This window comes from Pogona vitticeps, chromosome 4, assembly GCF_051106095.1.
Source record: "Pogona vitticeps strain Pit_001003342236 chromosome 4, PviZW2.1, whole genome shotgun sequence".
In the NCBI taxonomy this organism is placed as follows: Eukaryota; Metazoa; Chordata; class Lepidosauria; order Squamata; family Agamidae; genus Pogona; species Pogona vitticeps.
In genome coordinates this window covers 103,510,950-103,524,272 of record NC_135786.1, presented here as the reverse complement: position 1 = coordinate 103,524,272, position 13,323 = coordinate 103,510,950, and the positions used below count along the sequence as shown (strand labels likewise).

Genomic DNA, 13,323 nt, shown 5'->3' with positions numbered 1-13,323 from the left:
ATCAGGAGGGCTGATTACAGAAATACATTTGCTGCATAGGGAGATGGCCAAAGCTGTTGCACAGAAGGTATGTCTCGTGCTCAGTGTATATTCCAAAGGAGAATCTATTAAGTTTGAGAGCCAGTGGCTTACAGAAATAAAAGCAGAACAGCGGTAATAAAATATGTGTTGTCATTAGCCAGTGGAATGCTATAAATACAAAGTGCCCTCCTGCTAGCACCCACTAAAATGGTGAAGGAATTAACAATTCCTTACTTGCTACATTTGTTTTGCTAAAATTTAACAGTCTGTATCACTACAACAGAATATATCTCCTTTATATAGGTGTTACATTAATATGCAAAATGATGTAAAATAATGGAGTTAACAGGTTTAGTTGTTCTAGTTCAAATATTCATTTTAATCCCTAGCATAAACACAGAAGTCAACTCCACCTGTTAAGAATACTGCTCAACAGGAAGATTTTGTTGACTACTGTGCCAGTGCAAGGTGTTTTGTTGTTGTTGTTTTGTCTTCAGCTAAAGTTTTTTAAAAACCCACCTTGGAATAGCATTAATAATACTGTGGACATATAGACAACAGTTTCTTTAATTGGTGATAGCCCTGTAATATCACAAGGCTTATGTATTTTGTTCAATTTTTATCCCATCTTTTTTCTTGGACTATGGGATTTCCTTGGATTTCACCTAGGTTTTCCTTACTTTATTGCAACACTCCTGTGGGACAGGTCAGACTAAGAAGGTCTTCATTTATTATTTTATTTAAAATATTTTTGCCCCAACTTTCTCCTTAGAAAGGACCTAAAGCAGCTTGCATCATTAAAAGTCAGTGCTTAACGCTAACAATGGTGAGTATAGAAATAGGAAATCAACAAACAAATGTCATATGAAAAAACACTATCCTGATTCAAAAAGAGCCTAAATGAGGTGAGCGCATGCTGCATGTTGGGACTACTGGCACCTATGATGGTGGCAGGATTGAAAAATTGTTGCTGCTATGGCAGTGGTGCCTTCCACTCTGCCTGAGTCTTATGCTCTTCCAGGTACAGTGATAGTGGCACAGTGAAGGGAGAGGGAACCTGGGCAGGGAGATGCCTCTGGACCCTGCTTGAGTCATGGAGGAGGAAGGCAAGAGGGGCAAAAAGGTGAGGGTGAAGAACCAGGGACGGGGGCATTGGGAGCCGTGGGGGAGGTGTTTATCTGGGCTTGAGGAGGAGGGGCTCTTCACTGAGGCAGAGAGAGAAGATATGAAGGGAGGGTCATTTCCACACTCCAAAAAGTAAATTAAACTCGACGTGTATTGCTTTTTTTCCCTTCTCAAATTTTATCTGGTAAAGGGAGATTTACACCTCCCCACATAATTATGTGTTATTGCATTAATATTAATATATTAGGTTAGAATTATATTCTGAGGAAAAACAATTTTAATGTGTTTTCTTTATGCCATTAAAGCACCTTTTTATGCAAGTAAGGTGCTGGGGATCACAGGTTACTCGGCTATTATAAAAGCAGGTCATGACTTGAAAAAAGGTTGGGGGACATAGCTGCAGAGCAATGTAGTTAAATATTATTTTGGTAGGATAGAAAAAAACACTACTACAGCTGCTTGTTGGATAGTTCACTGCTATTCAAATATGGCTGGATAGCTCAGTGGTTTAGGTATCTGGCCAGAGATTGGGAGTTTGATTCCCCACTGTGCCTCTTGACAGGGGCTGGACTTGATGATCCACGGGGACCCTTCCAGCTCTGCATTTCTGAGATTATTCAAATATGTAGCACGGTGTGCACATTATATATACATTAAAATGGTAAGTGAACTTCCAGTCACTGTCAAAGAAAGTCTGCACCATGCCACAAATGGAAACATGTGAGAAGCTATACAGTATATATTTTCTCATTTGGGACTTCTTTTCTTGCAGTCTCTGAAGTCCCTAGAGGGCTGGGGGAGGTGGGCAGAAATTTGCTCCTGGACTCACTGAATTTGGCCACCCCTGTGTCATTCCAAAAATAGAAACATCAGTGATGAGTACTTGGATAATCCTAGGGTTGCCTTTAATAATGTCACAACTGTCAATCATGGGAAGTGGGGGGGAAATATACTGCAGCTCTTCTATTAGGTTGCGGAGGAGAGAGGGGAGAAGAGAAGCAAGGCTATTCCACGGCCTCTGCTGAGAGACCAGCTGCCTTTGGCTCTCTCCAACTGTCATCTGGCACCAGCCATTCCATCAGACTGCAGAACAGACAGAAAGGAGTGAAACAGAGCTCCATAATGCTGCAGTTGGAGGCCTACTGGTGATATGAGAGTTTATGTTGTTGGTTTTGCAAAATAATGCAGAACACCTATTCTTTTTTCAACAGTCTTGACAGATGAACAATAGCAACATCCAAAAAAGCTGCTCACCTTTCCCACAAAGGACGTTTCAGTGACTGCTTGAACGACATGGACTAACACAATGCTTTCTAGCAAATTTATACCAGTATTCGTAGAAAGAAGTTTCCAGCCAGGTTTGTTTTGAAACAAATGTATATCATTATGAGGTGCAGCTGGTGACGGAAACAGAAAGGCAGCTCCCACCTACCATTTGCATATATCTTTGGACACCATCATGCTTTCCCAAAATCTCAGCACTGTCACCATTATGGCACAGCACAATGATTTAAAAATAACTAGACCCACACTCAGAAAGGTCAAAGTCATATAGTCTCTCATTCAATGGTGTTTGTACAGTCACTTCATGTTGGTGCTTCTGGAGTGGAAGGTGCTATCGTTGCCTAGGGGGTGCCCAAATGTGTTCACATTCTTCAGGAAGGACCCTCCTGTGTCTCCCCACGTTTCCACTATGTGTACAAAAAACCCTACTCAGTTCTTAAAATGCGTGGATCCCCAGGAAAGTCTCATTCCTGATGACATATGAGCAGTCTGTGATTTTAATGAGAACCTCATTCTGCAGTAGTAGGGAGGCATGGCTGCCTTCAAACTGCTAGTTATTGGTGATGTTAGTGAGTCATGTAAGATAGAAAGTGACTGATTTTGTATAAATGATGATTTTGCATTGTGTTGGTAGGATTGCCTTTTAATAGAGTGTTAATTTTGGATCTTGTTCAATTGGACTCCACTCCGTGCATATTACTTGTTTTTTTGAATCTACTCCAAATGTAAAACAAGATGTACACATTTTCAAGGTGTAACCATGTTCATCTGTTACAATAAAAAGACAACACTCATTTAGCATCTAGACTAACAAGTTTTATTTAGCATAAGCTTTAACGGACTGTAGCACACAAAAAGTATTAATAACTTTTCCCAGTCCCAGCTTGCTTCTGTTCTTGCCATACAAATATCACCATAAATTAGGATTTTTATGAGCAAATCCTCTCCCTCTAATATTCATAATCAGTGAAAGACAATGTGAACTAAATATTTTGCGAACTACAAAGACTAAACAACAAAAGAAATTCAAAAGGGATAAGTGCAAAGTACTGCAATTTCAGGGGAAAAAACCAAATGCAGTTACAAGATGGGGGATACCTGGCTCAGCAATACTGTAAGTGAGAAGGATCTTTGGAATCATTGTAGATCACAAGCCGAATAGGGGCCAACAGTGCGATGCGGCTACAAAAAAGGCGTATGTATGTATGTATGTACAGTATGTATGTATGTATGTATGTATGTATGTATGTATGTATGTATGTATGTATGTATGTATGTATGTATGTATTTATTTATTTATTTATTTATTTACTGAGCTTATATGCCAGTAAATACTCTGGGTGGCTCACAAAACACAGAACAAAAACAATTAATATAAAATAGCAATTTCCAACATTTACAAATGCTATTTTAGGGTGCATTAACAGAAGTATAGTTTCCAAATCCTGCAAGGTGCTAGTTCCCCTCTATGCAGCACTGGTTAGGACTCACCTTGAGTATTACGTCCAGTTCTGGACACCACACTTCAAGAAGAATGCTGACAAATTAGAACAAGTTCAGAGAAGGGTGACGAGGATGATCAGGGGGCTGGAAACCAAGCCCTATGAGGAAAGACTGACAGAACTGGGCATGCTTAGCCTTCAGAAAAGAAGACAGAGGGGTGATATGATAAAACTTTTCAAATACTTGAAAGGCTATCATACAGAGGAGGGGCAGGATCCGTTCTCGATTATTCCAGAATGCAGGACATGCAACAATGAGCTCAAGTTGCAGGAAGCCAGATTTTCACTGAATATCAGGAAAAACTTCCTAATTGTTAGAGCAGTAAGACAGTGGAACCAATTACCTTGAGAAGTGGTGAGTGCTCCAACACTGGAGACATTCAAGAGAAACTCAGACAACCACCTGGAAGATATCCTTTGATTTGTATTCCTGCATCGAGCAGTGGGTTGGATTTGATGGCCTTATAGCCCCCTTCCAACTTCACTATTCTATGATTCTAATCTTCAAAAACCAAATAAAAACTTGTGACTGTGTCCATCATACAGAAGGCAGAAATTGGCTGGACAGAATGCCCAGATTTATCTAATTAACTAGAATAGTTATGTACCAGTTAGCACTTGTTGGCAACATTACTAAAATACACACATAATGCAACATAATACAATAAAATGTTTGAAATGTACAGCAAGAGCAGTAAAATAGAGCTTTGCCATCATAAATTACAGGTGAGCAATCCTACATAAAAAACAGATTCACAGGAAGTGTTACTACAACTTTTGGCTCTCAAATCTCACATGTGAAGCATTCTAGGGGTTGGGTGACACATTCAGGATATTTCACAACATTCTGTTGCTAGAAAAACAACCAATAAGTCTTCCTTTAAGATTTTGGCATCCACTTATATTTTCAGGGGAAGGTATTCTGAGATTGCGTGTAGCTTACAGGAGAGCCTGATGTGGAGAGAGCAACTCATATCATATATATTATATAAGGGTATATTGAAACGTCTTTGATCCTATTTTTATGGCTATTTATAATTATTTATTCCTCAAATACAAGCAGTTAATATATTGTGACAATATATGGCAACACATATTGTGAATTTATTACCAGGATACCTTCAGGTACATTCACTAACATGTTGATAAACTTTTCAAAGTATAATTGTACTATTGTCACTTTGTCCATTATCTGTATCTTCAACTGGGTCAATGAGGCTATATACAATATGTTAACCATATAGTGTAACTCTAATTTCTGAGGAAGTGGACTTGATCCACAAAAGTTTTCATTAAAATATAACAGTCTTTAAGGTGCTGCAACATTTTTGTCTTAAATTTCTTCTGTTTTGTCAGATATGGCATACTTTTCTGCACTAAAAATAGGCATCCTTCAGTCTCGAGAGACGATAGTAACGTGATCTGTATGGAGGACTTGGAACAGCATCTAGTGTGGCTGAGAAGGCCAATTTGAGAGTGACAATCCCTTCCACACTGAAGACAAATACAATCTGTCCCCTGTCCAGCTCCCTGATTTTGCTGCTTCTGGGACTGCCTCTTTGCCTCGGCCTGCTGGACAAGGGTCTCTTCAAACTGGGAGAGGCCGTGATGCACCGCCTGCCTCCAGGCTGAACACTCCGATGTCAGGGTTTCCCATTTGTTGAAGTCCATTCCTAAGGCCTTCAGATCCCGCTTGCAGATATCCTTGTATCGCAGCTGTGCTCTCCCTCTGGGGCGATTTCCCAGCACTAATTCTCCATACAGGAGATCTTTTGGAATCCGACCATCAGTCATTCTCACAACATGCCCAAGCCAACATAGACGTCGCTGTTTCAGTAATGTATACATGCTAAAAATTCCAGCTTGTTCTAGGACTACTCTATTTGAAACATTGTCCTGCCAGGTGATACCAAAAATGTGTCAGAGAGAACGCATATGTTCAGCTTCCTCTCCTGCCGTGCACAAAGGGTCCAGGACTCACTGCAGTACAGGAGTGTGCTCAGGACACAGGCTTTATATACCTGGATCTTGGTATATGCTGTCAGCTTCCTATTAAGCCATACTCTCTTTGTGAGTTTGGAGCACATGGTAGCTGCTTTGCCAATGCGCTTATCCAGCTCAACATCTAGGGACAGAGTGTCAGAGATTGTTGAGCCAGGGTACACAAAGTCATGAATAACTTCCAATTCTTGCGTGAAGATGGTAATAGAGGGAGGTGAGTCCACACCCTGGCCCATGACTTGTGTTTTATTCAGGCTGATTGTTAACCCAAAGTCTTGGCAGGCTTTGTCTTTGTGAGATCTATGAAGGCCACAAAGAGTGGCTGTTGTTGTTCCCTACATTTCTCCTGCAACTGTCTGAGGGAGAATACCATGTCAGTGGTGGATCTATTAGCTCAGAATCCACACTGTGATTTTGGATAGACTCTGTTTGTAAGCACCTGAAGTCTCTTCAGTACAACACAGGCAAGCAGCTGCCCTACAACGCTGAGAAAAATGCCATGGTAGTTATTGCAGTCGCCCCTGTGTCCTTTGTTCTTATACAATGTGACAATGTTTGTGTCCTTCATGTCTTGTGGTACTCCACCTTCCCTCCAGCAAAGACAAAAGACTTCATACAGTTTGGTAGTGATGATCTCTTTACAGCATTTCAACAGGGATGTTATCCTTTCCAGGTGCCTTGACGGAGGCGAGGGAATCCAAAGCTGCTTTTATTTCTGCTAAAGTTGGTTTGCTGTCCAATTCTTCTAAGACAGGCAGGCACTCAATGTTATTTAATGATTCTTCCGTTACTACATTCTCTCTAGAATATAGCTCAGAGTAGTGCTGCACCCAGCAGTCCATCTGCTGTGTTTGGTCCTGGATGATCATGCCTGTAGCAAACTTCAAGGGAGCAGATTTCTTCTGTATTGGACCTAAAGCCTTTTTGATATTGTCATACATTCCTTTGATGTTACCTGTGTCCGCTGCTATCTGTATCTGAGAGCCAATAATCGTTTGGACATCTCCTGACAGCCTGTTGGGCTTGACTACGAGCAGCTCGAAGAGCCTGCAAGTTGTACTCACTAGGACAGGCTTTATATGCTGCTAGAGCTCTTCTCTTATTATCGATGGCTGGCATCAACTCCTCAGAATGGGCTTTGAACCAGTCGGCTGTCTTTTTGGTCTTTTTGCCAAATGTGGACAAGGCGGTATTATAAACAGCGTTCTTGAAATGTTCCCATCGTTCAGGTGCATTTCCATCAGCCGGGCCTGGAAAGGTTTCCTCAAGCAATTGGGCAAATTCCTCCACTTTTCTTTGGTTGCGAGTCTTGCTGATGTCAATACGTGGTCTTCCTTCCTTTTTCGTTTGATACAATCCCTTTGTTCGCAGTTTTACTCTACTACACACCAGGGAGTGATCAGTATCGCAATCAGCACTCTGGTAACTGTGTGTGATCGTAATACTAGGAAGGCTAGAATGTCTAGTGAGGATCAAATCAAGCTGATGCCAATGCTTGGATCTTGGATGTCTCCAGGAAACTCTGTGTTGAAGCTTCATATTAAAGATTGTGTTGCTGAGTCAAAGACCATAATAACAGCAAAACTCCAGCAAGTGTTGGCCATTTTCTTTCATCTTTCCAATGCCAAAATGGCCTAGACAAGTGGGCCAAGAATTGTTATCAGCACCAACTCTAGCGTTAAAGTCTCTGAGAATGAACAGTGGCTCTCTCTCAGGGACTTTTTTAATAGTAGCTGCCAGATTGTCATAGAATTTGTCTTTCACTTCTGTTCTGGACAACAGTGTTGGTGCATATGCAGTAATGAGGGTTACTGGTCCTGCTGATGAGTGGAGCTGCAGAGACAGGATTCTTTCACTCTCCACAGTAGGTGGAACAATGGATCTCAGCAGACTATTTCTGACCGCAAAGCCAACACCATGTTCCCTGGTCTCATTGGTTTTCCCTGCCAGAAGAATGAGAAGTTTTTTTTTCTTTGACAGATCCCGAGTCTGGCAATCTCGTCTCTTGCAGCGCAACAATGTCCATCTGCAGTTTACTCAGTTCCATGTCAATGACTGCTGTCTTGTGCATGTCACCTATTTTCTGCAGGTCGTCAGAAAAGCCATCGTCAGGAAAGCCGGGGGTCATTGTCCAAACATTCCAGGTGCCCAACTTTAGGGCAGAAGTTTTCTTATGATTGTTGCATGGTGCAGAGTTATTGATCTGCTTGTCATCTTTCACCCTAAACCCCATGCACCCCATGAGGTTAACAGACTGTGGCAAGGTAGCACCTTACTGGTTGGGGACTGCCCAGTTTAAGGTGGGCTCTAGAGCATGAAGCCTGGATAAAATAATATGGAGGATAGGCTGTTACCCAAGCAGCAAATCCCCCTTCTCCACATTGCTGAAGTAGTCCAATGGAAAGGCAAGAGCCAATACAACTGGTTCCAGCGACGTCGCAGGAGTTGACAGAATGACATGAACTGCCTCCGGGACTCCAGCTCCAGATTTTGCCTCGAGGTTAACTCCTGAAGCCTTTTCCATCAGTGGATATAGCCACAAGGCAGTGGAGGTTTGAAATCAGAATTTTCCTTCTCCTAGATGGGCTGCCTTCCAAGGCTGACAAGCCTTGCCTACCTGGCTTGCTCTCAAATAGTGTGGAAGGATGATCGGACCCTTAAAACTTTCCTGCACTCCAGGTGTATGCATTGTTAATTGGCTTTCCTATTTACCAGATTAGGGTCAAAAATAGAATCAGAGAAACCCCACCCCCTTAGACCATGCAGTGAGAGAGAACAATGGACAGCCTAGAAAAAAATATCCCACTAAAATGTCCACCCAAACATACCTAACCCTCTGCCCCAGCCTCCTCCCTAGGGAAAAAAAAGGGGGTGCAACAATATTTCATATCAACTATTGTAGGCAAAGTTAAGAAAAACAAGTGGTCCCAGGTAAAAGTCTTACTGTGCAATTGGCCTGGCTTGTTTATAGAATTTCACTGAGATCCAGATGTGATCACTTATCTAATGCTTCTATGCTTTCTCATCATTTGTTTTCTACCAGAAAAACTTGTTAAGGGTGTGGAGGAGAGAGAATAGTTGCATCAAGCCCACAAGCCCTCTGCCTGGAAGTGAAGCACTCCAAAATATCACCTCTGAACTTACGTCAGTCACTCTAAACTGCCCCAAATTGCTTTGAATCACTTCGTTTTAATCTAGTCGTTCTGAATTATCCTTTTTTTCCCCAAATCGCTTCACTGTTACTCTCAAGCTGAGAACTTTTCATACAGGAAAAGGATAGAAATACTGAGATATTTTTCAGAAAAAGATGAAGAAATCAAGTTTTGGCATGTAATTAACGGAAGAAAAATTAAAAGAAGAAAGACTCAGTTTGGGGAGTTCCACCAGGAAAAAAAAAAACAACCTTGGTAAAGAGTAAGTACACATAAACGTGTAGAGATAAAGTGCATAAACCAAGACCCGCAACTTGCCGTCAACTAGCCTGCCTCGGAACCCCACCCGCAACGCACTCCTCCTCAGTTCCCTCTCAGGAATTTTGCTATTTTTGCCTCGGTAGAGGAGAGGCGTCCCCTTCCCTTCCCCTCCATCCATCCCGCCCGGGGCCGAGGCCGCCTGAGAAGGGACGCCGCCTCCGCTGACGCGCCTTCTTCCCGGCCTCCCGTCACGTGGGCGCTCCCGGCAGGTCCTCCTCAGGGAAGAGGCGTCCCTCTCTCGCCTTCAGACGCGCGTCGGGCGGTAGGTAGAGAGTTTGCTTCGCTCGCTCGCCCGTCGGAGAAAGAGAAAGCGAGAGGGGTTGGGGAGGGGTGGCTGGTAGTGGGGAGGAGACACTTCCCGGTTGCTCCCCTCGGTGCCGGGGGGGCTGGTCTGCTCGCTTGCCGGGGGTGGCGGGTGGGGTAGGGAGAGAAGCGTCTCATGCGGCGCCGCCACAGAAGACACACACACACACTCTCTCTCTCTCCAGCCTTAAGAGAGTCCCAGCCGGCAACACTTGCAGGAAGTGGCCGGACTTCCTGCAAGCAGGGCCGCCAAAGTTGGACGGGGAGAGAGAGAGAGAGAGAGAGGAGGAAAAAAAAAAGCGGAGTGAGCCTGGTCGGGGGAGTTTGTTTTGCTTCCGGCCAGCAACCAGCCCTTCGTCACCTCGTGAGTAAGGAAGGGAGCGGCTCCCTTCGCACCCCGCAAAAAGGATTCCTGCTTTGAGGCGAGACCCGAGTCTTCTCTAACCCCCCCCCCCCGCCGCCGCCACCACCGCCCCAGTTTGGGGCCTGGCCGCATCCTGGATACGGCCCTGTATCTTATTGACAGCCTCCTCTTTCTTGTCAGGCAGCCTTGAGCTTCAAAGCCCTCTGCAGGATGATGACACGAGCCTTGGCGCCCTGCTCTCGTAGGCTTGCCCAGGCGGAGGTGTACTTTTTCCCTCGAAAAACCTTAATTGCCCCAACACTTGAGTCTTTGGGTTTGGGAGCGTTTCTGTGGGAAAACGGTGTTGGGACCCTAACGAAGGGTTTGCCAACACTGACCTCATCGCGTATCCAAAATAACCAGAGAGAGAGAAAGAGAGGAATCAGTTGTTATGTTTCGGTTTCATTTCCCTTTCCCTTTTAAAATAAGTTTTCAGGTATCCTGCTGACTTGTCAGTGCCCCTGCCAGCTAGGAATTCATGAATACAAGGACAGCCGTGGTCAAAACACTCATATTTGTAAATTCATCAGAGGATGTAAATAGGCTGAATTTTGATTAAGAGTAATTTCTGGGGGTGTTTTAAACTAGAAGTCACAGATATTTTCAAAGTAAATGTTAAGTACTGTATTCTAAGCCTAGAACTGTTGCATGGCAGGCCTAATGATCCACTCTCTGTTTAGAATAGATGTGGGGAAGGTGTGTCCATTCAGATGGTTTTGAACTTCCACCAACCTTGCTCAGGATAGATAATGAGGAATGCCAAGAGTTATAGCACAACAGCACCTGGAAATTCAGATCTAAGCACTCCTGATATAGACATTATTTAGCAAGCACATCTGAAAACATTCCGTCACTTCTTTTAGCTCTGGTATTCAAAGCAAATGCAGAAGCAAATTCCTGCTTCTTTATGGCACAAGTGTGCAATTGCTCTGTTTTTTTTTCTCACATCCATTCCTTACTTTATTGCAGTTTAGCCAGGTTTGTGGGGCCTTAGTGGTGCCCTTAGTGATTGACAGAGTGATCATGTGTTTCAAAACACCTCTGGGGTACAAAAGTTACTTTGCACATGTTTGCTGGCCTGTGGATTGTAAGGGTTGTAGTCTAAAAATATAACTTTTGCAAGCTCTGCAGATTACAGGGGAGCAGGATGACATGTTCTCCTTTTAAAATGTTTAATCTCTTGAAAGAAGTTTTATTGAAGGATGTATTGTACATTTCTGGGGAACTTTAGTGGATTTTTTAAAAAAGCCACTAGTGTAAACGTGTTTTTTAAAAGAAGGAACCAAAAAAAGAGTAAGCAACAGTTTTGTTAACTGAATTAAAAAATCATTACAGTATGTGAGTTAAACTGGGCAGAAAGAATAGATGAAATAGTTGAGCTACACAGATGTTAAATTCAGCTTCTGCATGAAGTGTTGTTTTAAAATGTGTGTTAGTCATATTAACAAACGATTGCTAGCCCCCATGACAGTTGTGCAGTGATGCGAAGTAGAAAGGAAATAGTACCTACTATGGAGCAGTTTTATTACCACTATTAAAGCAAAGCGCAAAGACCAGTAAGAATTGCTCTTTAAAAATGTTTGTTTCTGGTTTAAGAGTTATAAGGTGAAAAGACTAATGTTGCCATTATTTCTGAATGATTTCAGCAGTTTAAAAATTCTCAAAAAGAGGAAAAATATGAAACTGATACTTGAGGATAATTAATACCACTGCCAAAACTTCAGATTAGGAAGAGATTTAATCCCCCCCCCCCAGCCAGTCTGTTAGAAGTGCTTTCTTTTTGATGATATTTCCCAGCTGAGTAGGCTCCTTAAGTGTTTCTAGGTTAAATATATTTGCATTTCTGGCTTGGTTGTAATACTGATATGTAGAAAACATTTTTTGTTCTTTGCAACTGACTTCTTAAGAATATTGATCCGGATGCTTTTGCATTTGATTCTGTCTTCAGCCTACATGAACTGAAGCACCAACGCTTGGAGAACGTGAAAGCAAACAGAATGTATTAGGGTGTTTTTTTTTAAAGCAGTTAACATGGATCCTAAATTTTGTTTGATTCTAGGAAGTATGCATTTGACTAAAATGCTTTTTTAAAAGGATTTTATGGTTTTATAAGAAACAGGTAATAAATTGATAAGGACAGTCATTTAAAATGAGGGCCGCTCAACATTTTATAAAAAATACTATATTTTGTAGGGTGTGATACTGTTTACACCATTATGGATGTAACCACTATTGAACCCAGTAAGATTTCCATCTGTGTAAGTCTGCAAATGATTAGGCAGTACTAAACCATGTTTTGTGAGCATTTTGTGCCCAAGTAACAAGGAATAAACATGTCTGGTAGAGATTTGCAACTTTATAGTAAATGGACTCCCAAGTGCATGTGAATAGGATTGGATTCTTATTCAAATTATGTGGCAGTAATGTATGTCTTCATTTCCTCTGCAGCCAGTTCCTTTACCTTAGAATGATTATTCTTGATGGAAAAGGTTATAGTGTCACTGGCCTGGATTTGGAGTTTCCATGAGATGAAATGCATTGATGCAGTGGTCCCCAAACTTTTCAGAAACACGCACTGGTGGTGGTGGGGTTTGTGCATTGGAGGGTGGGGGCGCCCCGTGTTCACAGGTGGGTGTGGCATGCTTGTACGCATGCACAGGTGGGTGTGGTATGCTCGCAGGTGAGCAGAGCGCAAATGGTGGATGGGTGGGACACGCTCACGCACCAGACTTACCCACCTGCAAATGTGCCACACCCATCTGTGAACATGCCTGTTCACCCACGCATGTGTGCAAGCATGCCACACCCACTTTGCAGCGGGGCGGGAGATCTTTTTCTGCGGCCCAGTCCTGCGCAGCCCATGGACCGGCACCGGGTTGTGGACTGGGGGTTGGGGACCCCTGCATTAATGGGATGCTCCTGCTAGTGGTAGTTAGGATAGGTATGTGTGTTTTGCCTAGTTGTTTCCCCTGCATCTCTCTGTGCTAGCTAAACATCTTTTCCTTAGAGTTTGGAGACCCTATGGAAAGGGTGTGCATTATAAAAGGGAAATAGTGAAAATTTTATTTCCCTTTCTATTTATTTTTTTAAAAAATATTGTTTTCCTGCCTTTTTCTTTAAAAAGGACCCAATGCAGCTTACATTGGACCCAATGCAGGCAGGCCTTCCCTCCAGTTATTATCTGATTCTTTTCTCTTTTCTCTTTTGTTTA

The 13,323-nt window shown here is 42.7% G+C and overlaps 1 protein-coding gene across 4 annotated transcripts in view; it reads left to right on the top strand.

The window, feature by feature from the left end:
* Window positions 1–9,522: 9,522 nt before the first annotated feature.
* The window catches only part of NEK7 (NIMA related kinase 7), a 117,969-nt gene continuing 114,168 nt past the window's right edge, over window positions 9,523–13,323 (top strand). The window contains exon 1 of one of the 4 annotated variants that reach the window (XM_020784663.3): window positions 9,523–9,668. The gene's annotated coding sequence lies outside the window, so the exon portion shown is untranslated. Of the gene's footprint in view, window positions 9,669–9,839; window positions 10,074–13,323 lie in introns of those variants that run through there. The other 3 variants (XM_072998068.2, XM_020784664.3, XM_078392294.1) reach the window with 3 other exon arrangements.